Source organism: Ursus arctos, unplaced genomic scaffold (assembly GCF_023065955.2).
Source record: "Ursus arctos isolate Adak ecotype North America unplaced genomic scaffold, UrsArc2.0 scaffold_10, whole genome shotgun sequence".
Classification (NCBI taxonomy): Eukaryota; Metazoa; Chordata; class Mammalia; order Carnivora; family Ursidae; genus Ursus; species Ursus arctos.
This window is the reverse complement of record NW_026622764.1, coordinates 57,117,746-57,144,689: the sequence shown is the minus strand read 5'-3', so window position 1 is coordinate 57,144,689 and position 26,944 is coordinate 57,117,746.

The window sequence follows — 26,944 nt, the reverse complement described above, 5'->3', positions numbered from 1 at the left end:
TTATACACCTAGTGGGTATGAGGGGTAGTATGGTAGTTTTGAATTGTATTTCCCTAATGATTAGTGATGTTAAGCATCTTTGCATGTACTTTTTGGCCACTTGCATATCTTCTTTGGAGAAGTATCTATTGATGTCTTTTGCCCATTTTTAAATCAGATTGTTTTTGTTGTTGTTGAGTTTTAGGAGTTCTCTCTGTATATTGCATAGCAATCCCTTATCAAATATATGATTGACAAATATTTTTTTATTATTCTGTAGGGTTTTTCTCTTTACTCTTTTTACTGTTGATATTGTCTTTTGATGCACGACATTTAAAATTTTTCATGAAATCCAATTAGTCTATTGTGCTTGTGTTGTCTGTGCCTGTGGTGTCCTATCCAAGAAATCATTCCCAAATCCAATGTCATGAAGCTTTTGCCCTAACTTTCTCCTAAGGGTTTTGTAGTTTTAGGTCTTACATTTCAGTTTCTAATCCATTTTGAGTTCATGTTTATATGTGGTGTTAGGTAGGGGTCCAATTTTATTTTTTGCATGTGGATAACCAGTTTTCCTATCACCCTTTCCCTATTGAGTGGTCTTGGCACCCTTGTCAAAAATAATTTTATTATACATGGGAGGGTTTATTTCTGGGCCATCTATTCTATTCCGTTGGTTTATATATCTGTCTTTAGGCCAATACCACATTGTTTTCATTACTGTAGCTTTGAAGTAAGCTTTGAAATCAGGAAGTGTGAGACATCCAATTTTGTTCTCCTTTTTCAAAGTTGTTTTGGCTATTTGGGGTCCCTTGAGATTCCATATGAACTTTAGGGTGGGTTTTTCTATTTCTGCAAAAAAAAAAAATCACTGGAATTTTTATAGGGATTGCATTGAATCTGCAGATCATTTTGGGTAGTATGACATCCTAACCATATTATGTCTTCCAATATATGAACATGGGATCTCCATTTATTTATGTCTTCTTTAACTTCTTTTGGCAATGTTTTGTAGCTCTTACTTTACAAGTCTTTCACCTCCTTGGTTAAGTTAATTCTAAGTATTTTGTTCTTTCTGATGTTTTATAAATAAAATTTTTTCTTACTTTCAATTTCGGATGTTCATTGTCAGTGTATAGAACTGCAATTTTTTGCAAACGCAAATGATTTTTCCATGTTGACTTTGTATGGTGACTTTTCTGAATTCATTTATTAGTTCTAAAAGGTTTTTTTATGAAATCTTTAGGGTTTTCTACATATAAGATTGTAGCATCTGTGAACAGAAATCATTTTATGTCTTCCCTCCCGGCATAGAAGTTTTGGTTGCCTAATTGCTCTAGTTAGCACTTTTAGTACTCAGCTGACTAGAAGTTGTGAAAGCAGGCACCCTTGCCTTCTTCCTGATCTTAAAGGAAAAGCTTTCAGTCTTTCACTGCTGAGTATGTTTTCTATGGAGTTTTCATATATGGCTTTTATTATTTTGAGATAATTTCTAGTTTTTGGAGTATTTTTGTCAGGAAGGGTGTTGAATTTTATCAAATGCCTCTTCTGCGTTGATTGAGATAATCATGTGGGTTTTTCCCCTTCATTCTATTTATGGTGTATTATGTTGACCAATTTTTGAATGTTGAACCACCCTTCTTCCAGGAATAAATCCCACTTGACCATGTATAATCCTTTAAATAAGATTCAGAATTTGGTTTGCAAGGTTTTTGTTGAGGATTTTTGCGTCGATGTGCATAAGAGTTATTGGTCTGTATTTTCTTTCTTGTTGTGTCTTTACCTGGTTTTAGTATCAGGGTAAGGCTGGCCTCATAGACTGAATTAGGAAGTGTTCCTTCCCTCCTTTCAATTTTTTGGAAAAGTTTGAGAAATTTTCTGTTAGTTCTCCTTTAAATGTGTTAGTTCTCCTTTAAATGTTTAGTAAAATTCACCACTGAAGCCATCAAGCCCAGGGCTTTCCTTTGTTAGGAGATTTTTTATTACTGATTCAATCTCTTCCTTATAGCTCTACTCAGATTTTCTGTTTCTTCATCATTTAGTCTTAGTAGGTTTTGTTTTCCTAAGAAGTTGTCCATCTTATCTAAGTTATCCAATTGGTTGGTAAACTATTGTTCACAGAACCTTTTCATACTTCTTTTCACTTCTGTAGAATCAGCAGTAATGTCCCCACTTTCATTTCGGATTTTAGTAATTTGAGTCTTCTCTCTCTCTCTTTTTAAGTCCATTTAGCTAAAGGCACATCAACTTCGTTGATCTTTGCAAAGAACCAACTTTTGGTTTAATTGATTTTCTTTCCTCTACTTCATTTATTTCTGCTCTAATCTGTATTATTTCCTCCTTCTGCTAGCTTTGGGTTTAATTTGTTGCTTTTCTAGTTCCTTAAGTTGTAAAGTTAGTTGTTAATTTGAGATCTTTCTTGTTTTTAAGTAAGCATTTATAGCCATAAATTTCCCCCTTATCATGCTTTCTCTGTACCTCATACATTTTGGTATGTTGTGTTTCAGTTTTCATCCATCTCTAAGTATTTTCTGATTCTTCTTGTGATTTCTTCTTTGATTTATTGGTTGTCTAAAAATGTGTTATTTAATTTCTGCAAATTAGTGAATTTTCCAATTTACCTTCTGTTATTGATTTCTAATTTCATCTCATTGTATTCAGAGGAGATATTTTGTATGATATCTGTCTTTTAAAATCTATTGAGATTTAATGTGTGGCCTAAAATATGTCATGCCTATGGGGACCTATTGAGCTATTCAGACAGGAGTGAAAACCTGGAGGTACTAGGGAGTTGCCCATGTTTGAGGCAACTGGACAATTCTGAGGTCCATTCTCCCCACCAACTCAGAGTCCCCAACAGGATAAATTTCCAGGTACCCAGAGCAGCAACTGGCTTAATAGTACCAGCCTGGGATTCATTCTCCCTCCTTCCTGCTTTTACCCAGACACTACTCCCATTCACTGGGGTCATTTCCTAAATAAACTACCAATAAGTTCTGTTTCAAGGCCCAACCAGGGAACAAGAAAGCACTGAGTATTTTAAACAGAGGGAATGTATTCAGAGAAATGGTTACATGTGTGATATAAGAAGCTGAGAAGTCCACAGGGGGGCAGAGAGACCAGTCAGAAGCCACTGACCTCTAGGTAGGAGGGACAAAGGACAGAGGTGATGACAGTAGAACTTGGAAGATGGAAGAATCACAGTGGGCCTGTCTAGCAGAAACTGGAACCACAGAGGAGATGCTCAGCTGCTGGAGGTACTGCCCTCCACTCTCTGGTTGGCAGAATCCAGCCCAAAGCCAGGTGATGTGGGAGCCTAGGAAATGCAACCTTTAGGGATCAGCTTGCTGTTGCAGGGCATAGAGCAGGGCAAGGAGGGGAATCAGGACAAACTGGTCTGGACTGGCACAAAGGAACAGGCAGGAGAATAGAAAGCAAAAGAGACTGAAATTGAATGGCCAGAGAAGTCTAATGGCTCAGAGAGCCTGAGTAACTTACCCAGAATTACTTAGGAGTCAGTGGCAGATAGGATGAGAACCTAAAGTGATGTATTTCTCACACTTGGGTGAACTCAAGAACATACTACTGAATATTAATATTCACAAACTAAACATAGAATTGATTTTATGTTAATGAGAAAGTCTTGACCTTGGGCACTGTCCCACAGAAGGATATAGTGGACACATCAAGCTACAGCATCTAAGGCCTTCCTTCCAGGCATGCTCAGGGTAGGAAATCAGTATAATTTCGAAACTGGGAAGGTTCGAGACTGGTAGCGTCTTTTGTTGTCTATTGTTTTCTGCCTACTATTCTACCTTTGATATGTTCCCCCCCCCCCCCGAAAGGCTTTGGCTCCTATTTATGCAAGTCCTACAGGGAAGGACAATATTTTGAAGTTGTTACCTAACAGTTATCTAACACAACTGTTTGTACGTAGACAGCCCTATGGAATAAATATTACGGAGTGAACAAATTTGTAAGAGTTCCAATTTACATCTTGGTGACTATATCATATCATTATGGTCCCATGGAGGATGGCTTATGAGAGCTCAAGAGACTCCAGAGTACTGAGAAACAGCCTGAGGAAGAAGTAGGAGGTACCATCAATTAGTAAAAAGGTAAAGACAAGGTAAGCTGGAGGGTTGGAATTTAATGTTACTCTACAAAATTTTTCCTAGTGACAACAGCAAATTGCAAAGGAGCACAGGATTGGAGGCAGAGGCTTCAGGGGTAGAGGGATAGAGGACTTGTTCTCCTGACTATGAACTTAAAATAAAGATGATGATGATGATACTTACCTTATTGGGTTATGTGGATTCAAATCCCCATCCTAGTTTTCTCATCATTAATTTCCAGTTTAGATATTGGAAACTCACTTTCCTTTGAAAAGTGTCCTTTTCCAAGGGCTACCCTTTGCTGAAATTTGTCTTAGAGTCAACTCACTGTAATTAAAGCCTTTTTGTTCTTGGTGCCCAACCCCTGGGCTGACCTAGGGATTTAGGACCATTAAATGTAACAAATGTACAGCACTAACATGAGATGTTAGTTATGGGGCAAACTAGATGCGGGCTGTATGGGAACTCTGTGCTATCTTTGTAATTTTTCTTTAGATCTAAAACTGCCTAAAAATAAAGGCTTATTTTTTTAAAGTTTATTAAGAAGAAAAAACAAGCAAGAATAATAGAAGAGATTTCCCAGGGGCAGCTGGAGGGCTCAGTCAGTTAAGCATCTGACTCTTGATTTCAGCTCAGGTTATGATTTCAGAGTCATGGGATCCAGGCCTGGTGTGGGGCTTCGGGCCCAGCCGGAGTCTACTTCTCTCTCTCTCTCTCTCTCTCCCTCTGCCCCTCCCCCCTGCTTGTGCGCTCTCTCTGAAGGAAGGAAGGAAAGAAAGAAAGAAAGAAAGAAAGAAAGAAAGAAAGAAAGAAAGAAAGAAAGAAAAGAAAAGGGAAAAGAAAAAAGAAAAGAAAAGAGATATCCTAGTGGAGTATACAATTAATTGACAAATTGTAGAGATAATAATTGTTCTGGAAGTTTGGAGGGAGAGAAATGACTTCAGACTACAGCTGCTAATGAATGCTTTATGGGAACTTGGAACTTGAAATATCTCCTAAAGATTGATAAGACGTTTACAAATCCAAGTTGGACCAACTTTAACAAGTACAGTTGACCCTTGAATGACATGGGTTTCAACTGTGCAGGTCCACTTATACGTGGACTTTTTTATTTTATAAAAACAGTACAATACTGTAAATGTATTTTCCCTTCCTTATGATTTTCTTAGGAACATTTTCTTTTCTTTAGCTTAGTTTATTGTAAGAATACAGTATATAATATGTAATACATTTAATGTACAAAATATGTGTTAACTGATGGTCTATGTCATCGGTAAGGCTTCCAGTCAACAATAAGCTATTAGTAGTTAAGTGTTTGGGGAGCTGAAAATTATATGCAGATTTTTGACTGAGCTAGGCAGGTCAGCACCCCAAAACCCTACAGTGTTCAAGGGTCAACTGTAATTGTAATATCTGGATTAACTAATTGATGAATTGTTCTCTAGGTCCCAAACTAAACTTAAAATTATTAATATTAGTTAATAATATATAAGTACAATGGTACTCTATAAATCTTAAGGTTAGCCCCTGAATGCAAAGGGAATTTCTTTATTTGTATTCTTTCTTAAACATTTTTTGAATTAAAAAAAAATTTTAAGAGCACCTGGGTAGCTCAGTTGGTTAAGCATCTGACTCTTGATTTTGGCTCAGATCATGATCTCAGGGTCATGAGATTGAGCCCTGTATCGGGCTCTGTACTAAGCACTGAGCATGGAGACTGCCTAAGATTGTCTCTCCTCCTACCCCTCCCCCACCTCAAAAATAAATAAATAAATAAAATTTTTTGACAAGACAAATGGGAACCTGTGAAAAACCCTTTAACCAACCACTACCTAGACTATTCCATAAGCAGAAGAGCAGTATCTACTTCTTCAAATAGTGATTAATGATGAAACTAATTCAGAATAATTAAAAGAGAAAATATGAAACCCCTGAGAGCTTGAGTATCTTTGCCTCTGCAGTGCCCAGCATAATACTCACTTCTCCTGGCTCAACTCTCATCTTTTTGACCCCTTTCTCTCAATCTCTTTTACTGTATCTTCCTCCATCTTCTCATTAGGAATCAAAATAGATCTGGACAGGTCTGGAAAACGATATGATAGTATGTGCTGCACGCTAGTGCTACCTTAAAAGTATAGAGGAAAGTGATGGCTTCCTAGTGAAGTATAATTTACCAAAACTGATCCAAGAAAAGGAAGAAAATCTAAGCAGATCAATACCCATCAAAGAGATTAGAAGAGTAGCTTAAGTCTAACATTTGTAAAAGCAGCAGGCCCAGATAGCTCCATGACTGTGTTCTGTCTACCCTTTAACGCAGTACTGCTTCGAGTAGCCAGTTAGGGACTGTTTATTACCAGCCTGCCAAGAGGTAAAGAGCTTACACTAGAACATAAATCAACATACTGCTTCCTTCAGAAAGTCTTGCTTTAAAAAAAAAAAAAAAGTCAGCTGATTTTATTAATGGTGTCCTAAACTGACCCCTTTGGATTTAGTAAGTCAACTTGGGGTCCCAGAAAATATCAGAGAAGAGAACTTTTGGAGAAAAATTTACTTTTCATGTATTGGGATAGTTCTTTTCTTTTTTTTTAAGATTTTATTTATTTACTTGAGAGAGAGCAAGCACAAGCATGGGGAGGGGCAGAGGGAGAGGGAGAGGTAGGGTCCCCACTGATCAGGGAACCCGATGTGAGGCTCCATCCCAGGACCCTGGGATCATGCCTGAGCCAAAGGCAGATGCTTAACTAACTGAGCCACCCAGGCATCCTGGGGTATGTATTTTCAAATGAATATTGAGTATTAAATATGTTGTGGCCCTATTATATCCTAAGCTGATGAGATAGGTGTATGTCTCAGTTTTGTATTACTGTTGTTATAGGTTGGAGGGAAGAATAATTTTTTAAAACACCTTTAATTTAGGGTGCCGGGTGGCTCAGTTGGTTAGTCTGCCTTCAGCTCAGGTCATGATCCTGGGGTCCTGGGATTGAGCCCCATGTCCTGTTGGGCTCCTGGCTCAGCGGGGAGTCTGCTTGTCCCTCTCTTTCTGACCCTCCCCCCTGCTCATGCTCTTGCACGCTCTCTTTCAAGTGAATAAGCAAAATATCTTTTAGAAACACAAATAAATAAAACATCTTTAATTTACACACCCAGAATTGAGCACTCTAGACACTTACAGAAAATTTTCTTGTGTAAATGTACAAATACAGATATGGGGCAGTTAGTTTCCTCCAAATTAAATAGTATACAAACTATTTCATGATCTACTTTCTTTCACTTAAAAAATGAGAATGACTTTCCATATCAAAATTGATCTGTATCATTTATAATAACTGAATTATATTCCATTGGATGGATATACTATAACTTTTTCAATCAGTTCCATGTTAATGAATCATTTGAGTATTTTCAATTTTAAAATATTATAAATGTCATAATAGAAAACAACTATATGTCCATTCCTTGTGCCACTACCCTCACTATCGCTTCCCGAACTGTCACAATGGCTTCATAAATAATATCATTTTGTCTGGCAAAAAAAAGAAAGAAAGATAATCAGCTGAACTAAACAATATATTTAGTGACAAAGTTGATTTACATTTTCATGTCTGCAGATCACATTTTTAGTAGCATTGCTTTAGTAAGTGTATAATTTCTATGTTATTTAAACTATTTTAGCTGATTAGGACAAAAAAAAAACCCTAAAAATCCCTAAAACATTTTATGAAGTTATTGTAATCTTAAAATCCAATTAAGATACTAACAAGAAGAAGAAGAAGAAGAAGAAGAAGAAGAAGAAGAAGAAGAAGAAGGAAAGAAAGGGGAGCAGGGAAAAGGAAGAGAGAAACTCTAGGTGCTGGCGATCTAGAGGGGAACGAGGCAGAGTATGAGCTCTGTGGGAGATTTCATTCTAGCGGAAGGAGATTGGCCCTAACATAAAACCAAAACACTGACAGGAGCTGTGAAGAAGATAAAATAGGGCAACATGCTGGAGAGTTACAGGAGTAAGGAAAATCTGCTTTAACTGCTGTAACAGACATTTTTTTGATTCTCTGCAAATTTACCACCCTTGGGGCGCCTGAGTGGCTCAATTCATTGGGCCACCGACTCTTGGTTTCTGCTCCAGTCATGGTCTGGGGGTCATGGGGTGGAGCCCTACTTTGGGCTCCATGGTTGGTACGGAGTCTCCTTGGGATTTTCTCCTTCTCCCTCTGCCCCGCCCCCCTATTTTTTTTTTTTTTTTTTAATTTACCACCCTCTTCTCATCCCCTTGCTCTTAGTCCATAGTTCACCACTGACCTCCCAGATCATCACTGAGGCCCTTTAGCACAAGGACAGACTTATCCCTCTTCCTAACTCAGGACAGGTCCTCAAAAAATGCTTATTGAATTGCACAAAGGCTCTCATCTGATCCTAACTGTAACACAGAAGTAGCCATTAGTGTTCCCTGTTTTACCAAGGAGGATGCTGTTTCAGAGTGTTTGTGTGAATTCCCATGGTGGTTCCACTAATATGGGAGCTGGGATGCTAACCTGGGTCTTTCACACCAAAATGCCATCTTTAGAAATGCTGTTGATGAGGGAAGCAAATCTAAGGGGGGCAAGGTGAAGGGTAGGCCACAAGCAATCAGTGGCTTTAACCAATGAATATCCTTCCCTTCATTTCTCTTTACCTCTTTCTCCATTCAAAGTTCTCTTTATTGGAAGCCAATGGCAAACCTGGTTTTTATATGGTTAAAGCAATTCTGGAATGAACAGCCAGAAAAGAAACAACTAGAGGGAGGTTGCTTCACAAAATAAAATTTTATTAGGACAAAATCCCAAATTCAGGCTGACCTGACACTGGGGGACAGCCCTAGGATATTTCCTGGAGAATAAACCAATAAACTCCTCTCTATTTCCCACTCTCCATCGAGATGGCAAATACTGGAGATAAAGTGTCACAGATCCCAGGATCCAATGCATCCCAACCTCTCTTTGCTTTTGCCTGGGCTCTGAACCTTTGAGTCTCCTCCCCACCCCTACCAGGCAAAGATAAACAGCCCTTGTTGAAAGTGCGCGTGGTGTTGGCACAACTGTTTGAGACTGCGGAGAGTCTCCTTGGACAGCCTCCAGGACCAGAAGTAAACTGGCCTGGGCTTTCTAAACAAGCACATTCTCACATCTTATAATGCTATCACAGCTAGGGTGTAATCTTCTAAGTGTCAGGAAACTTAAGTACTTCCCAAGTTCTTTCAAGTACTATTGTCTCTAGGTGTCTATTGACACCTTTTCCACTTTCTTCATCCCTAGGCCCTCCAGCTTTAAAACCTTCCCTCGGAGACAGATGTATTCCTCTAAGCACCTCCCCCCTCTTCAGTTCCCATCTACAAGTCCTCTTTGGAAAGCCAAGGTCAATCAGTCAATTGGATGGTATCAATTCTCTAAGTGCTTTCTTTAGTTTTTCTTAATTAATTTTTTGAATAGATGATTTATGTACATTCTAAAAATTACAAAACAGCTAAAAGGTATATAGTGAAATATGTCTCCCTTTTATTTTGAAACCCATCTGTTACAGATTCAGAAATGTCCCGTGTGTATTTAAGCTCTGTCTCTTTTTTTTCCTTTTACACAAATGGTAACATAATACTCTGGTTTTCACCTAAGTATCTAGGAGATGGGTCCACGTCTATTCAGGTGGATCTGTCTAAAAGTTTTTGTGGCTGGAAGGTGTTGCATTTTGTGGACGGAGTAGTTGGGGTTGAGGTCTGGGCGTCTTCCCAAATCATGACTTCAGATAACATGTCCCACTGTCTGGTAGTCTTGCAATAGATTTATGAGTAAAACCTTAGGACAAAAATGCTTGACTGGAAACACATAATCAAACAATTGCCGATTATGAGAGGCTCAAGGAGACAGCTCTTGAAAGAATATGCCCTCCTAGCATTTTATATGGACCTTCATTCAGCTAAGGCAGGGCCCCCACCTCCTTAGTTTTGGAGCCAATAGACAGGCACTTATGCCCAGGGAAAGGGGAGCAAGCTATCCAGGTGGGGAATTAAAGGTGTTCCACTAACAGAGAGATTTGTCTCAATTTTTACCTGTATCAAGGAAATAATTGTTTTCAGTGATCATGAATTTCCTTTAAGCTATTGACCTTTTGTTCCCTTGTGGCGAGACAGAGGCAGTCAAGGGTTAGGGAAAAGTGGGATCAAATGAACATGTGAGGAGAAGCGGGGTAGGAAGGCTGCCAGCGCTGAGGTGAAGGGGGATGGGAAAGTGGAGAGGAGAGATATTAAGTGCAGGCAGATTCCAGATGGCATAGCAAGGGACCCGGACAAGTACTGCCACATCCCCACCCTAAGGCAACTTTCACTGCACCTGTCAGCTCTGAAGCTGCCTGACCTCCCCTCTGCCCTCAGGGGTGTGGGTCCCAGACCTGAAAGGCATGCTCTAACTCTTGCCTTAGGGAATGCTCTGGTTTTCTAATGCCCGGGGCGGCCTGAATGTTACCCTAAAGAAAGGAGAGACTAGGCTGCACACTCCTCATTCTGGGCCAAGTAAGAGGGGGCCATGCTGTTGTCCCTCCCACCATCCAGTAAAGTCCACAGGAAAAACCTTATCAGACTGTCTGTGATTTACTTTGACATAAAGCAGCCTAGGGAGTGAGATGTATATGTGTGTTGGTTTTGATCTGTACGCTAGGGATGGTCGGTTACTGTCTTTAATCCAGTGGTCCTTTCTTTGGTCTGTTGGCAGCATCTAAGGACGTTGCTCACTCCCTCCTCCTTGGAATACTTCCAGAACCACAGGCTCACCGGGGTCTCCTGCTGCCTTCCATGCTGTTCTTTCTCAGCCTCCTTTGCTGGCTCCTCCTCATCTCCCTGACCTTTAAGAGTCTAAGGGACCTAAGGATCACTCCTCAAACTTCACTTCCTGTCTGTCTCTTCTCACTCTGTTGTCTCACTGCTTTACATCGCTACATGGATGACTCCCAGATTTATCTCTACATGGATGACTCCCAGATTTATCTACCCAGGCGGGACCTCTCCTCTGAACTCAAAACCCTTCTACTTGCCCACTTGACAGCTCCAATATTTCACCCACTTCTCAAAACCAACATGATTGGCCCCTCAAAATCTCTTTCTCTCATTTTCTTCCCCATTTCAGTAAATGGCAACTCCTCTCTAAAAGTTTTGGCTTTGGCAATAATAATAATAATAATTATGATAATAATAGAACATGACCCTGGAGATTCATCCTTCCCTCCTGTCTTTCACACTTCGCATCTCTGGATCAGCCTGAAAACCAGTCACTGCAATGATCTATGAGGATAGCAACTGGGTGTGAGACTGAATTTAGTCCTGTTCCAGACTTGATAGTGAAGTAATATCCCCCATGAACTTTTCATTTTAGAGGCTACAAATGTTTGCTGGAAGTGTCCAATCATTGAAAGACCAGATGGGCTTAGGTCAGTCTCAGTAGCCGATTCCCTCCCAATTCATTTCCTCAAAAGCTATTTGCTGGGGAGTTAACTCTGTGCGAGACCCTGTTCTAGGTGTCTGGGATCCAGCTCCCAACAAAATAGGCAAAATCCTCTCCTCTCTTGGAATTTACATGCCAGTGGGTAAACAGATAGCAAACAAAATATCAACAAATAAGTTACATAGTATTAGTTACATGAGAAATCTAAGGCAGGCAAGAGGGATAGAGAATATTTGGGAGAGAAGGGGGTTCTGTGTTTAGTGTTGGATAGGACGTCCAGGGATGGTCGCAGTGAGCAACCATGAATAAAAACATGAGAAGCGAGCCAGCAGTGTTTGGGGCAACGGATACTAGGCATGGGTCCTCATTCTTGCCCTCCAGGAGTTGCCTACTCTGTTAAAGGCACAGTAAGCAAGGGGAAGGGTGTGCCTGGAATGGAGTGAATGAGGGCAGTAGGAGGAGAGGAGGTCAGAAAGGGAGCCAGTCTGGCTCTGGCCACTGAGAAGGTTTATAAACTGTAGCAATCCCTGGAGCAATAAATACTCCCAGCACCCAAATTCTGGTCTCTAAATTCAACTTGTCACTGAAGGGAACCAGGGCTTTGGATAATCACTGATCTGGAAGCTGGGGCAAGAAATGGACTTTTTGTCATACTAGAAAGCAAAGAAGCTTTCAAAGACTATGTGTTGTGTCTAAAATATTAGGTTAGGAGTCAGTGTAAAGAAACTCCCAAAGTTTAAGGACAGGACTAATTTGAGTATCTGCAGTGGATTGAAATGCATCAAATATGTTAAAATCCATGAGTTTATAATTATACCAAGAAAAAAAAAAAAAACCCTCATAGGTCACCTTTACAGGTTGCTAGGGAACCAACTCATTACTCTGAAAACTGGTTTAAAAAGGGAAAGAGTCGAGCATTTGTCTTGTCTTTTCTATATGAACTGTATCTCAGGATAGCTAAATTGTTGTTGAGGAAAAGTTCTTCTTTTAGAAGCATTCCAGCTAATAGATGAAGGAGAAATGGTAGAACTAGGGTACCATAATTGTGCAATCCTTAATGAAACAGTAGATCTGTGATGACCTCAATGACTATTAAAAACTATCAGGGGAGGGGCACCTAGCTGGCTCAGTCGGTGGAGCATGCGGCTCTTGATCTCAGGGTCGTGAGTTTGAGCCCCACATTGAGTGTAGAGCCTACTTAAAAAAAAAAAAGAAAAAAACTACCAAGGGAAAAGCTTATGAGGAACTTTTACCAAAACTGTATTATTTTTTATTTTTAAATTATTTTAAATTATTTTTATTTTTTATCTTTCTTTATTTTTATTTCTTTTTTATTTTTATTTTTATTTTTTAATTTTAGCTTATGGGGAAACTTTAAATGAATGGATCAAGCTGTCAATGTCTCAATCCATTAATCAATCTTAACAACACAAAAGAGGAGACAACCAGACATCATGTGTTCTTGATGTGATACAATAGGAAGTTCACAGAACCATCTATGAGGTATCCTTGGCAAAAAATGGAAACTGAATTAAAAAAATATTTTTTTGAGATTTATTTATTTATTTGAGAGAGAGAGAGTTGGGGGGAGGGGCAGAAGGAGAGGGAGAGAGAGAAACTCAAGCAGACTCCCTGATGAGTGCTGAACCTGACGTGGGACTCAAACTCACAACCCTGAGATTGCCACCTGAACCGAAACTGAGAGTCAGATGCTTAATTGATTGAGCCACCCAGGCGCCCCTAAGATTTTTATTTTTAAGTAATCTCTAGACACAACATGGAGCTTGAATGTACAATCCTGAGATCAAGAGTCCCATGTTCTACCGACGGAGCCAGCCAGGCGCCCCTGGAACCTGAATTGCTCAAGATCTAACTGATACTTTACAGGAAATACAGGGATTGGGGAAATATGTTGAATGATACCAGAGGGATATGATCAGCAAAATGCAGAATGTGGGAAACTCTATGGGACAAATGACACAGTTTCTCCAAAAATGCACTATAAGAGGGAAAAAGAAGAAGGCAGGGGGAGTCCTTAAATTAAAAGAGACCTAGAAGATACAGTAACCAACTGCAATGTGTGGGTCATGTTGGATACTGACTTAAAAAACCTGTAAAAAAATTATGAGAAAATTGGGGAAATTTAAACACTGATTAAATATTCAATAATATTTTAAAAATCTTAAAGGTATGATAACAACATTATGGTTATGTGTTTGTTTTTCTTTAAAGTCCCTATCTTTTAGAGACACAATACTAAAATGATAATACTAAAATGTATGGATGAAATTATATGAAGTCTGGGACTTATCTCAATATGACCCAATGGGGTAAAGGCAGGGAGAATGGGTGGAATGGGGTTTCCATATGTTGATAATTGTTGAAGCTTGGTGATGGTCTATTATACTATTTTCTCTATTTTGTTTATGTTTGAAATGTTTCATAATGTAAAATTTAAAAGAGAGTATGTTGGGGGGACACTCACATACTTAGGAGTCATTAAGAAAGATTTTCCATGATAATTTGGAATAATAATCCCTATTTTCTAACTACAGGGCCAACAAATAAGTCACCCTTTGCACAGTTTCTCCCTTGGTACCCAATAACTTACAGGAGACCCTAAAGAACTATTTCAGGGAAGATATGCTTCTTTTCATGAACAAAAGGGCTTAAATGTGATTCGTTGAGGTATGGATAGACTTTTCAGGTACTTCAGCAAGACCAAGGCCAGTGCCTGGCTGGAGGATGAAGCCACAAGAGAGGCATAGAGTGCTTCTGTACCACCCTCCTACTACCTCTCTCAGGTCTTCCTGCCTCTTTCCTACTGCTTTACCACTCCCAAGAGCATGGGGCTACTTTGTCCAGCTGAGTAGGCTGTGCACTGCACAACTCCAGGGATATAGAGAGACTGTATGAATAGTGCCCCCTGGACTTATGCAGCATGGAAGCCCTTAGCAGGAGCCTGGTCACCTCACGCCATCTCTCACTTTGGACTCTTTAGTCTTAACCAGGGCTATTTCCTCAAGACACTGCTACCCTGCTTTCAGTCTCTGCTAAGGTCAATAGGTAATAATAGTGTAAATCATATTAGCTTTTTAAATTGGTATTTTTCTAGTATTTCTGCTAGTATCTTTCTCCCAATGATAATATTCCCATATGTATTAGTCAAGAGAGGCTGGCAACTCCCAGATCTCAGTAGTTTAACAAAATAAAGGTTTGTCTCTTGCTTCCATCATAGTCCAGTATGAGGGTGGTGGAGAAAGGGATATGCCCCTTGCTTTTTCAGGCTCCATCCTCTGTCATCACCTCCTTCCCTGGGTCTATTGCAAGGGAAGAAAGTGTGAAAAGGCATCTCCATCTGAATGGCCTGTGACCGGAGCTGGCACAGATCACCTTGACTCACATTCCATCTGCAAGAACAAGTTAAGGAGCAGAGAGCCAAGCAAGGCCATGCCGATGTTTAAGAATAACCAGCTAGTCTCAGCTACACCATGTGAGGGAGCAAGGCCTTAGTCCAGTTAAATTAACAAGGCTCCACTGCAGAATGCTAATGCTGACAGAAGTCCCTGGCCCCTCAGAGAGGCGAGGGAGAGGGAGATTTCTGGCAGGACACCTTTTTGGTGCTTTTATAACTCTGCAGCTATCTCCTTACTCCACCTGCCAGGTGGGAATTGCTCCTTCAGAACAGGAAGTCTTGGAGAGGGAAGTATCCAGTTATGTTCCTCTTACTAGCCAGGAGCTCAGGGGTTTTTAATTTGAGGGAGGGGGTCCATGATGTGCTTCAAGAGATTGGTGATTCCCTGAAAACCCTTTGTAAAATTTGTGTTCTTATACAATTTTCAGGGAAAAGGGTCCATAGTTAGGCACATAGAAGACATTCAATAAATATTCCTTCTGAAAACTCACAAAGGGGTCTACATTACTTAGTGTTCTCCAGGGAAACAGAACCAATAAGATGTGTGTACACACACACACTTTAAGGAAATGGCTTACACAGGCTCCAAATTGGCAGGGTGAGCTGGCTGCCTGGAGAACTAAGAAGAGCCAATGCTACAGTTCAAGTCCAAAGGCTGTTGGGCTGGAAAATTCCTTTTGCTTGGGGGAGGTCAGTCTTTTGTTCTATTCAGGCCTTCAACTGATTGAATGAGGCTCACCCGCATTGTGGAGGGCAATCTGTTTTACTCAAAGTCCACTTATTTAAATGTTAATCTCATTTAAAAACACCCTCACAGAAACATCCAGAATAACGTTTGAGCATATATCTGGGCACCGTGGTCCAGCCAGGTTGATGAATAATATTACCTGTCACAGGAATCTTGACCCACACAAAAAGTAGAGATTAGGAACTACATCTACGAAATTTCCACCATCCTCCTTCCTTCTCGCTCATCAGGTTCTGTGCTCACCCAGTTTCTGTGCCTGGCCCTAGAATAGCTTACTTATTTTGGTGACATGTAGAAAATCTGCCTAACAACTCCCTTCTAGCAACTTCCATCTATTCCACAGTGAAAGAATTGGGGCAGGAATTCCCAGTTCGGTTTCAGTAAATGTTAAATAATGTTAAAGAAAGCATTACTTTCCTCCTGGAAAAAAAGACAGTTTTTACAAAATCTCCAGAAATGTTGCTTCATCAAAACATTTTAGCTTTCCCACCCTGAATGCATCATTGATAGTATATAATGGGCTAAGGTATATATCTTTACTGTTTATATCTTACAACCCTGCCTCTAGTCATTTCTCTTGAATAAATCCTCCAGCCAAATGAAGTCCTTGCAATCACAGATTATACTTTATCCCCTTGCAATTCTCTACAGTGTGGAAATGGCCGCTGGCACAGGCAGGAGTGCTGATGAACTCGTTGTGTTGTCACATTCTGTTTTATTTGACTCCACTAATACTAAGCCACCAGCTAGCCCCAGTATTAAAAATAGCCCAGATTTATCTTTCAGGGTTGTCACCTAACTTCCACATCTCTACTTTGGCTTCACATAACGAAAACTGAGGCAGGGTTGGGGCAAGAGGCTTTTGACTTTGTGGCTAATTCTTAGCGTAGGTAAAGTCTGGTGATTTGACACAGGTATTCTCTCCCACCCTCCTTGGCCTAACTTCGTTTTCATCTGAAAAGATGCAGTGAGTTCTGTCTGTGAGGAAAGGGCCCTTTCTGTCCCTACTTGTGCTCTAACGCACATCGGCTGAGACTTCCCTTCCTCGCCCTGGGAAGGAAAGGATGTTCTGTTTTATAAAGTACCGAGGGACCTGGATGGAGCAACACTGCTCTATTAATATAAAATGAGACTGTTCACCAGCTGTTGTTTCACTGCTTTCAGCAGAGCCATTGAACATTTGCAAAATAGCAAAGGGTTCCGGATGGGAGGGGCCATTGTTCACAATCCAGACCACCCAGCGGGCACCTCAGGTAATGGGCTTTGCACCTGACCCATGTAGAAACTTGATAACACATCAAGGGGTTTGCATGGGCAGTCTGTGCTGTTGGGAAACCATGGCAGGCACCCTCCTTTTCCTTCCCATTCACTTCCTTTTCCTCATTATTTTCCCCCTCTTCTTGCACAACCAGAGATCTCTCTAAACATCTATTCAAAAAGAATTCTTAGATTATATTAAAGTAAAAACAAATCCAATTAAAGGGAACAAATGCTGCCTTGATATAAAATTTGTCTTCTGGAGCCCACAACATGACCTACTTATGTTTGACTTTCATAGACTCATAGAACATCATTCGAGATGGGCGGGAGAATGCCAGGGAAAGGTATCTATCTGGGCAGCACCCACCTCAAATTTTAAGCACACCAGACCACCTGGGGGATCCTGGAAGATGGGGAGGGGCTGGGGAAGGCCCAAGAATCTGCATTTCTGAAAAGCATTAAGGTGATGAACAACTCTTTGAGCAGCAAAGGTCTAGATTCAGTGTTGTTCAACCATTTCCATTTTGGAGTGCATTTGTAAATTTGCCCAAGTTATAGAAAATACAGTCTGAACAGATGATCCAAGTGGCAAAATTGTTCTCCTTAAAGCTGAATTCCTTAATAGATGCTTTGTTACAGAAATATATGTGAGATGAGAGACTATGGACTATGAGAAACAAACTGAGGGCTACAGAGGGGAGGGGGGTGGGGGAATGGGATAGACCGGTGATGGGTAGTAAGGAGGGCACATATTGCATGGTGCACTGGGTGTTATACACAACTAATGAATCATCGAGCCTTACATCGAAAACCGGGGATGTACTGTATGGTGACTAACATAATATAATAAAAAATCATTATTAATAAAAAAAAAAAATAAAAAATAAAAATAAAAACCCTAAAAAAAAAAAAAAAAAAAAAAAAAAAGAAATATATGTGAGAATAGAGCATTGTATAATATCCATTTTTAAAAGTGATTCTCCTCTCCTTCCTACTGATGGATTGTTCAATCTTGATCACTACTTTTGCTGATTTTCTACAGGACACCTACTCTCTGTTTGGATCCAGTGTACTAACCTGTAATTACCTCTGCTGTTTGATGTGTTCTCTGGGAGTGAAGTTTCTAGAAGGCATTTTGGCCTTGTGGCAGGGAGAGTCTGAATTGAACCCTGCCAATTAGGAACTGAGAGCCCTTGGACAAGTTGCTTAACCTCTCTCATCCTTAGTCTCTGCACCTAAAGGGGGGGGGCGTAAAAAATTATTTTTGAATTTCTAAGTGGGAAAATAGGACTATGTCCCTTACAGGATTACTGTAAGCTTTAAACAAGATAATGTATGCAAATTACTGACTACATTCATGAAGTAACGTACATAAGCCATGTGAAATCTCCATAAACCAAGCTTCAAAACAAACAAAACCCTGAAATTGACATTCAGGATTGCTAAAATGTTTGCTAGTAAACCATTTTGAAAGGAAATCTTTCTCAAACATTTCTCAGCTGCACCTTGTATAAGAGTGCATATACCTAATCCAATTTAGGTCTTTCCTTATGACTCAGGGTCCTTATTTTGTACAGGAGTGACGGCACTGTCCTGAAACACAGGATGACCTCAGGGGGTAGGTGATCTCCGGCTTTCTAACATCCATTCTCCCCACCCCTCTCCCCCACCCGCTCCCCCACAGCCTCTGTGCACACTTCCATAATAGCACTTACCACAGGGCCAAAAGGATATGTTTACCTCCTTTCTCAGGGCAGGGGCCAGGTCCTGAACGAATGTTTGCTGTTGAATGAAGATCTCCCCAGGCCCCACTTGAAGGGTTGTGTGTCAGGAACCCAGAAGCACGGCTTGTGTTCATTCATTCAGACACTTTAAAATGCCTCCATATACTCAGCCAAGAGCTAAAAGCACTGCTCTATTTTATCTTTTGGAGATAGCCCAGAAATGAAATTACGTTCCTCCTTAGCACCTTGTGATAGTTTTCAATTACCGCAGGCCCAGAACGTGTTACCGTTCTGGTCAACTGCAGCCCCTTTGGTCTTCTTTGGTGCTTTGTTCTGCTTTCATTGGCAGCAAGGACATTGGAAGCCAGACAGCCCTGGGTTTGAACCCTGATCTACAATTTGATAGCTGTTTGACTTTGGGTGAGTCCCTTAAATTCTCTGCTCAGTTTCCAAATCTGTAAAATGAGGTAATAGCCCTCGGTCTGCACAATTACTGTGTGTGTGGAGATGGTGGTAAAGGGATTCCGAGGCATCTTCTTAGGGAAGAGTTTTGATAACCTGTGCTTTGATAATCCCACTAGGGTGTACCCACTAGGGGCAGGGGTGGGACTCTAAGAAGTCTCTCTGAGCAGTGCTAGATGGCTGTGAACAGGCTTGCAGACAGCGTGGCCTGTTAACAATCAGGCAACTTTCTTTGCAGAGCACAGAAAGGAGCAAGACACCAAGCTGCTCTGTGTGGCTGAGACTGGTGGCCCCTCGTCAACAGCCCTTCTCTCCCCATCCTTCATCCTTGCTGCCACAACCTGCTTTCCAAACCTAGGGAATAAAGATGCCAATATTAGCTTGTATTATTAGGCACAAGCATGAATTTAAAGGTAAATCTTCTGAAATATTTCTGGGAAACATTTTCCTTTCTGGGGTGTGTGTGTGTGTGTGTGTGGTCAGGGGAGTTGGGTGGGTAGGGAGTGAGGAGAAATGCTCCTTTTCTTAACTTTAGATGTAGTTCTCTGCAGATATAATTCCTAGAGCTATGGCAGCCATCTTGTAACCACGAGGGACAACTCTGAGGATGAAAACCTTCAGGTTGTGGATGGCAAAGAGGGAAAGGCAGAAAGTACCTGAGTTGGGTCTCCCGAATTAACCAGGCCTGAAAATGATACCTCCAGAGATAATAAACCTTATTGTTTAAGTTTTATTTAGATACATATTCTGTGACCTGTTTCTTTATTATACACTCAGCATAAAATTGAAGAGGCTAAACCTTGGAGGTGGGAGGAGGAGGAGGCTTGGTGACAGCACAACAAAAGAGGACATTGGAGAAAGTCACTTCTGTTAAGTGGACGTTCAGTGTAAACCTCTGCTCCACTCTGGGAAGGCTTCAGTAAATCCCACAGTTTCTTACAAATACTTTTGGCGCTACTGGATTGTTCTGGAGGATTTGAACAAAGCTTGAGATCTACATCAAGAATGGTGCCTGATGAAAACAGAGACACACCTGGGAGTAGCAGTACTTCTAGGTTATGTAAGGATTAGAGATCATATCTGTCAGGCATCTAGAGTGATGCCTGGAATAATGTAGGACATATACCATAAAGGATAAATACTATTGTTATATTACCGGTATTGCTATCTCAGCTCCTGATTGGTAGCCAGCAAAGAGGTGGAAATTAGAGGCTCATGGGTAGGGCTGTACTTGGGGGCAGACCTGGGAGTAGACTTTGAGAAGAAGCTCTGTGATGAAGGCTGTATGAAGTCAGCATGGAACCAAGCATCCCTTGGTGGCAGCCCTGGCAGGGGGGCCATTGGGGCCAGGGAAGTCCAGCAGAGCCTTTGTGACCCTGCAGATGGAGCAAAAGGCTGGATCCAGGGTCTGGAGGGACAGGGAAATGGGGAGTTGTGGTTCCATGGCTATAGAGTGTCAGTTATACAAGGTGAAGAAGTTTGGGAGATCTGTTACAACAATGTGCATATAACGCTGCTGTCCTATAGACATAAAAATGGCTAAGATGGTAAATTTTATGTTACGTGTTTCTTAGTACAATTAAGAAAAGAAAAGGAAAAAAAAGCTAGATCCCAGTTACTATAACGAAGGCTTACAATCCTAACAGGCTCAACAGAAGCCTGTTTTTTTTTGGGTGGGCTTCCTGAATTTTCCCCGATTAGAAAAGCACTGGTCCCAGATCTCAGATTGAGACTGACATTCAATCTTCCTTGTGGAAATCCAGAGTTACAAACATTCTATCTGTATACACGTGTGTGTATGTGTGTGTGTGTGTGTGTGTCCAAGTGGTACACATACTAAAAGTGTGTACACACCTATACATATAAAATCTCCTTTCTGGGTTTATATGTGTCCCTGTACCTCCTTAACTTACTTAATCTCTCATAAAGGACCTCAAGTATCAATCTAATTTATCCTGATGGCTAATGGGGAGCCCTCAAAGCCAGGGTCTTGGTTTGCTCAGTGAGGTGTGACAGGAGGGGCCACTGTGTGTGTTTCCACCTACTGTCTTGCTCTCTTCTGTTCTGCCACAGGAGTGGCGTGTCTCAGCTGGGACCTACTTCTGCAGGCTTGGTCCCAGAATGTGAAAGCACATGGAGAGCAGAAGTAGAGATTTCTCTAATGTGGTGGTGAATATGCAATGGCAGAATGAGGAATATTGGTTGATACAAGCCAGCTCAGGGAGTCATTTGTTACTGCGGTAAAGCTGACTAATAAATCCAGGCAGTCGCCCATTGCCAACGCACAGTAGCAGGAGAAATAATAAGTCGTTGTTTTAAGCTACTCCATTTTAGGGTCTTTGTAAGACAGTAATAGATAACTGGGGCTTCCTGTAAAGAAGGGATATCAACCTGGACCAAGGCAAGGTCAGATGAGAGGAGAAGATGAATTGAGACATATTAAAGGGGTGGTTTAGAACTCTTTCAATCACTAATGATAGAACTTAACCAAAACTGGGATTTATTGGTCTAAGGTACTAGAAAGGATTCAGGACTGAAATGCTGTCACAGGGTTCAGTTTCTCTGCATCTTTGGCTCTACCTTCCCTTGGCTGAGTGGGTTCCCTGGACTCTGTATGGCAGATTCCAGCAACCTTGGGGATAGCACCTCCTGGTTCATGTCTTCCCAATTTCAAGTCCAGTAGAAAGAGCTTTTGTGGTCATTCTACAGAATTTTTGAGATCCATTCTGAATAAACTGGCTGAGTGGAGGTGGTGGTGATTGGAGAAGAGGGTACATTGGTTATGGGTTCTTCTGTCAAAACTCAAACAGTTTTTTAAGAAGGAAATTTATTCATTCATATAATTTAAAAAAGAGATAGAAAAATTCATGGACTGTTCCAACCTCAGGTGCAGTTTGATTTAGAGCTAAAAGAATGTCACCAGAATTCGCCTCTTGACTTTTCAAAATTGTTGCCAGCTGAGACACTTCTTACGGGGGATTCTGAACACCAAAGAGAAGAGGGTTTGATGATGATAACAGACCCCAATCAAGTGTGGGGTTCTTCCTTTTAATTGCTTTCTGCAAACAAACACAGCAATAAGATATTGGTCCTGGTGAATGGTCATAGGTTTGTGTTTAAGTTCCTCATTGTTCCAACTGCCCATAGAGACAAGAGTGTAAAAGAATCCAGATTGCTTGAGCTTGGATCCTGGCTCTCACAATGATTAGCTGGTGATCTTGGGAAAGTCATTTAACCACTCAGTGTCTCACTGTACTCATCTGTAAAATGGGAAATGACATTATCTACCTACCTTAGAGGGTTGTTGTTAGTAATACATGCAAATCACTTAGAACAGTGCTTAGAACATGTTAAGAGCTCGATCGATGTTTATTATTATTCTCATGTCAAAAGTAAACAGTCATTTGCAGACATTTTTTCAGAATTATGACCTTTTTTTTTTAAAGATTTTATTTATTTATTTGACAGAGAGAGAGAGAGACAGCCAGTGAGAGAGGGAACACAAGCAGGGGGAGTGAGAGAGGAAGAAGCAGGCTCCAATAAGAGCATGGAGCCCGATGTGGGGCTCGATCCCAGAACCCTGGAATCACGCCCTGAGCCGAAGGCAGACGCTTAACGACTGAGCCACCCAGGCACCCCAGAATTATGACCATTTTAGATGGTAGGTGTTGGCTTGGTTTTGATTTATCTCTTGGCAGTGAGTGACTGGAATTGTATCTGCTCATATTACGGGTCAGAACATATTCTGACAGCATTTTGCTACTATGTATTTTCACTGACTTCCCAACGGTTACTGGACTGTAGTCTTCCAGGAGAGATATCTCCGTTTATTTGTACCTCTTTGGATGAAAGAAAACCTAAGTTCGATTAAAGGTCTAAAAAAGGGACGAAACAAAGGTTTTTTTAAAACTAGTATCTATTTTGCAATCCAGCTTTGAATAATGAGGGCAGAGTATTGTCCTCTATCTTTTTATCATCTCATTGCATAATCTTGCTTTTTTTTTTTTTTTTGAGAAGCTTAGAAAAACGGAAATTTCAAAGTAAGTGTGATGTTAGCAATTCGTATCATGATGAGTTGTAGATTACTCATAGCTTCTCCTGGCTATTTTTGTTTGGGTTGTTTTGTGTAGTTGGGGTTGATAGAACAATTGTTCTATGAGTCTGGGATTATCTTGGCTCTGGCTGCCCGCATTCCTAACTGCAATGTGTCCCTCTGTGAAAGTGGCAGGGATTAAGCTCTGTGGCACATTATCCACAGCTTTCTCTCTCAGTTTTGGATGCTGTTACATAAGGTTCCATATTGATCGGAAAGGGGCAGGGATTAAGCTCTGTGGCACATTATCCACAGCTTTCTCTCTCAGTTTTGGATGCTGTTACATAAGGTTCCATATTAATCGGAAAGGGGAGAGTGGGTGGGGGAGACCCTTAGATAAGTTGAAGTACTTTCAAAAGTGCTGGGATGTGTAACTTGCACAGGTTTTATCTCCAAGCTAATGGGTGGTGGGGAGAGGGGTGTGAATTTTGCCTCATTTCTCTGCAAGTCAGCCTTAGTTAGCCAATAGACTTCCTGTGCAAGTACAAACATTTGCTGGACATGTTTGTGAATTAAATTGCAGGGATGGATTGGGAATCAGAACTCTCCTGGGTCACGCTATACATTTAAACAGCTACCTGAGTCTAAGATTTCTCTAGGGCAATTCAAGTTGTTTTTATCCTATAAAAGTTTGATGTCCTAGGTGAAGAAACAAAATAATGTAAGTGTGTTATGATGTACTTGGATTTGAATTCAATTTAATATTTTTGGGTAGCCAGCAAGATTTGAGTACTCATGGTATGAAGAAAATATTGATGTCTAATTTCAGTCTCAAAAGCTTGACCTTTTGATCCCTAAACAATAATAATAGTCTTATTAAGTAATTAAAATGTGCTGGGCATTGTACTCCTACTTCAATGATATTCGTATTTGTATCTCTACAATTTAACTAACTGAAGCTTTGAAAGTTTAAGAAACTTACTCTGGTCACAAGTCTAGTGAGAACTAGTTATTCCTTTTTTTTCCTTAAGTAATCTCTAAGACCAACATGGGGCTCGAACTCATGACCTGGAGATCAAGAGCTGCTTGCTCTACCAACTGAGCCAACCAGGCACCCCACAACTCTAGTGAGATATGGGAACAGTTCTCCCTGTTGCTAAATCTGTGTTCTTTTTAAGGCAGTGCTGTCCCATAGAACTTTCTGTGATAATGTTCTATGTTTCTGTGGTATAATACGGCAGCCACAGTATGGAAGCTACTGAGCGTTTGAAGTGAGACTAGTGTAACTGAGGAAATAAATTTTTAATTTTATTTAATTTTAATTAAAATTAAAATTTAATAGCCACATGTAGTGGTTGCATAGGACATCAAATTATCTGGCCTATAAACATTCAAGCTACTGTGATCTCATGTGTTGTACATTTAGATTTCAAAGACATTTAGACTTCAAACAAATGTAAAGAAGTAGTTGGAGAAAAAAATAACATTTTATCAAAATCAAAGTCATTTATTATTATTATTTAAAATTTTTTTTATCTGAGTATAGAGGATCAAAACAAAGTCATCTAAATTGCAGTATGTAAAGGCAGGTAGACCTCAAAGTTAAATGACTCATAAAATTTAAGTAGGAAAAACTTCTTTTGGAAAATTTCTATTGTACATTTTACTTGATGGTTATTAACATATTGGCAATGTTGATTATAAGGGACATAGCAATTTGAAAAAAGGGGAGAAAATGTTCCTGGAACTGTATGTACTCTTACTGCAAGATTCAGATCTCTAGGCATTTTCCAATCTAGGGAATCACAAATTCCCCAAGTAGCAGGGACAGAGGAGTACGTTTATAATCAAACTAACCAAACTTTTTTTTTATTAAAGATTTTTTATTTATTTGAGAGAGAGAGAGAGAATGAGAGAGGGGAGGGCCAGAGGGAGAAACAGACTTCCCGCTAAGCAGGGAGCCTGATGCGGAACTCGATCCCAGCACCCCGGGATCATGACCTGAGCTGAAGGCAGATGCTTAACTGATGGAGCCACCGAGGCTCCCACAACCAAACTTTTTTGATGTCTACTTTCAGGTGTCTTCTGCCTCCAGTTATCTTGTTTTTCATAAATGGCTTTCGAGCTGAGTATTTACAAACCAGCATCTTTAATGCTCAATATTCGTAAACAGACTACGTCTCCAACAAACAGGGACATGCAAACAAAACATAGATGTTTCCTTAATAGAACTCTAGATGATAACCCCTTTCTTGTCTGACCTCTGGATTTATGGTTCATCGGGCTAGGTTGTCTCCCAGCTCTGCCGATTTGACAGTCAATCTCTTTTCTGTATAGACTGGTTTTCTCACACTAGTTTAATTCATTATTTCTTTTTTTTTTTTTTTAAGATTTTTTATTTATTTACGTGACAGAGATATAGCCAGCGAGAGAGGGAACACAGCAAGGGAATGGGAGAGGAAGAAGCAGGATCCCAGCGGAGGAGCCCGATGTGGGACTCGATCCCGGAACGCCGGGATCACACCCTGAGCCGAAAGCAGACGCTCAACGACTGCGCCACCCAGGCGCCCCAATTCATTATTTCTTAGTCACCAGTCTACTAGACTTTTTTCTTTTAATCGACTACAGCTTTACTGTCCTGTGGGAACCCTTTTGTTTGCATTAGATCCAGGGAGTATCTCCATGTGTTGCAGGCCAGAAGGGGGAACATGGCTCTAGGGGCCAGGCTGCTGCAGGAGATGCCCCAGCTCCAGGTTGTGGAACTCTTCCTGGCCCCACCCCTCTGTGTGCCTACCCTCAGAAAAACAAATCACAGATGTGGGCACTGGAATCAGATTGCCTGGACCCTATCTCCTCCTGACCATGCAGGAGTTACTTAACATTTCTTGGCCTTACACTCTTCATCTATAAAACAGGACAAAAATAGTTTCTATCTGATAATATTGTTGTGAGAATTAAAGGAAAGTAATCCAAGTAAGGGTTGAGCATAGTTCCTGGAATAATTATTGATTATTGTTATTACTGGTTATTATTATTATTTAAAGACCATAATCCCCGTCCTTACCATAGTGTGACTTTTTTATGCCATGAAGAAACATTTTTATGGATTCTCCCCCCATTGGTCAGTTTCATGTTTTTTCTCTACTCCAGTTTATGTATTTATTCATCCATCCAACATTTATCGAAGCCCCATTATGGGCCAGGTACCATCTTAGAGATGGGGACAGAATGTTGACTGAGACACATTTCCTCCAGGTGCTCATATTTACTGGAGGAGATAACACAGAAATAGATAGGAAATCTGGTATTCATTCCAAGAAGTCACTTTCCAGCAAGTCTAGTTTCATCAAAATAATTTCCAGCAGGGATCAGCTGCAGTTGGATGCCAAGGGGCTGCTCTTTGTTGTCTGGTGTGGGGAGAGGCTGCTGGATGTTAATAATGGGCTAGATATACCAGACATCCCAACCACTGTGGTTCATATGGTTTAATAAAGTCATTCACACCTTAATGTGAATGAACTATTTCTTGTTTGAGATGAATAATGGAGAGTGAAAACTGTGACTTGGGGGTGATTGGGTGGCCTAAACCATTTAAGAGGCCTCTGGAAGATCAGAAGGCCTATGAAGGACTGGACACCAGTGGAAAAAAAAGTCAGAACACTCAGCTCCAATAAAGATTACTTACCATCTTTGGATTTCTCATTTGTAAAATAATGAGAAATAGAAGGGATGCTGCTAGGCTGGATAGACGATC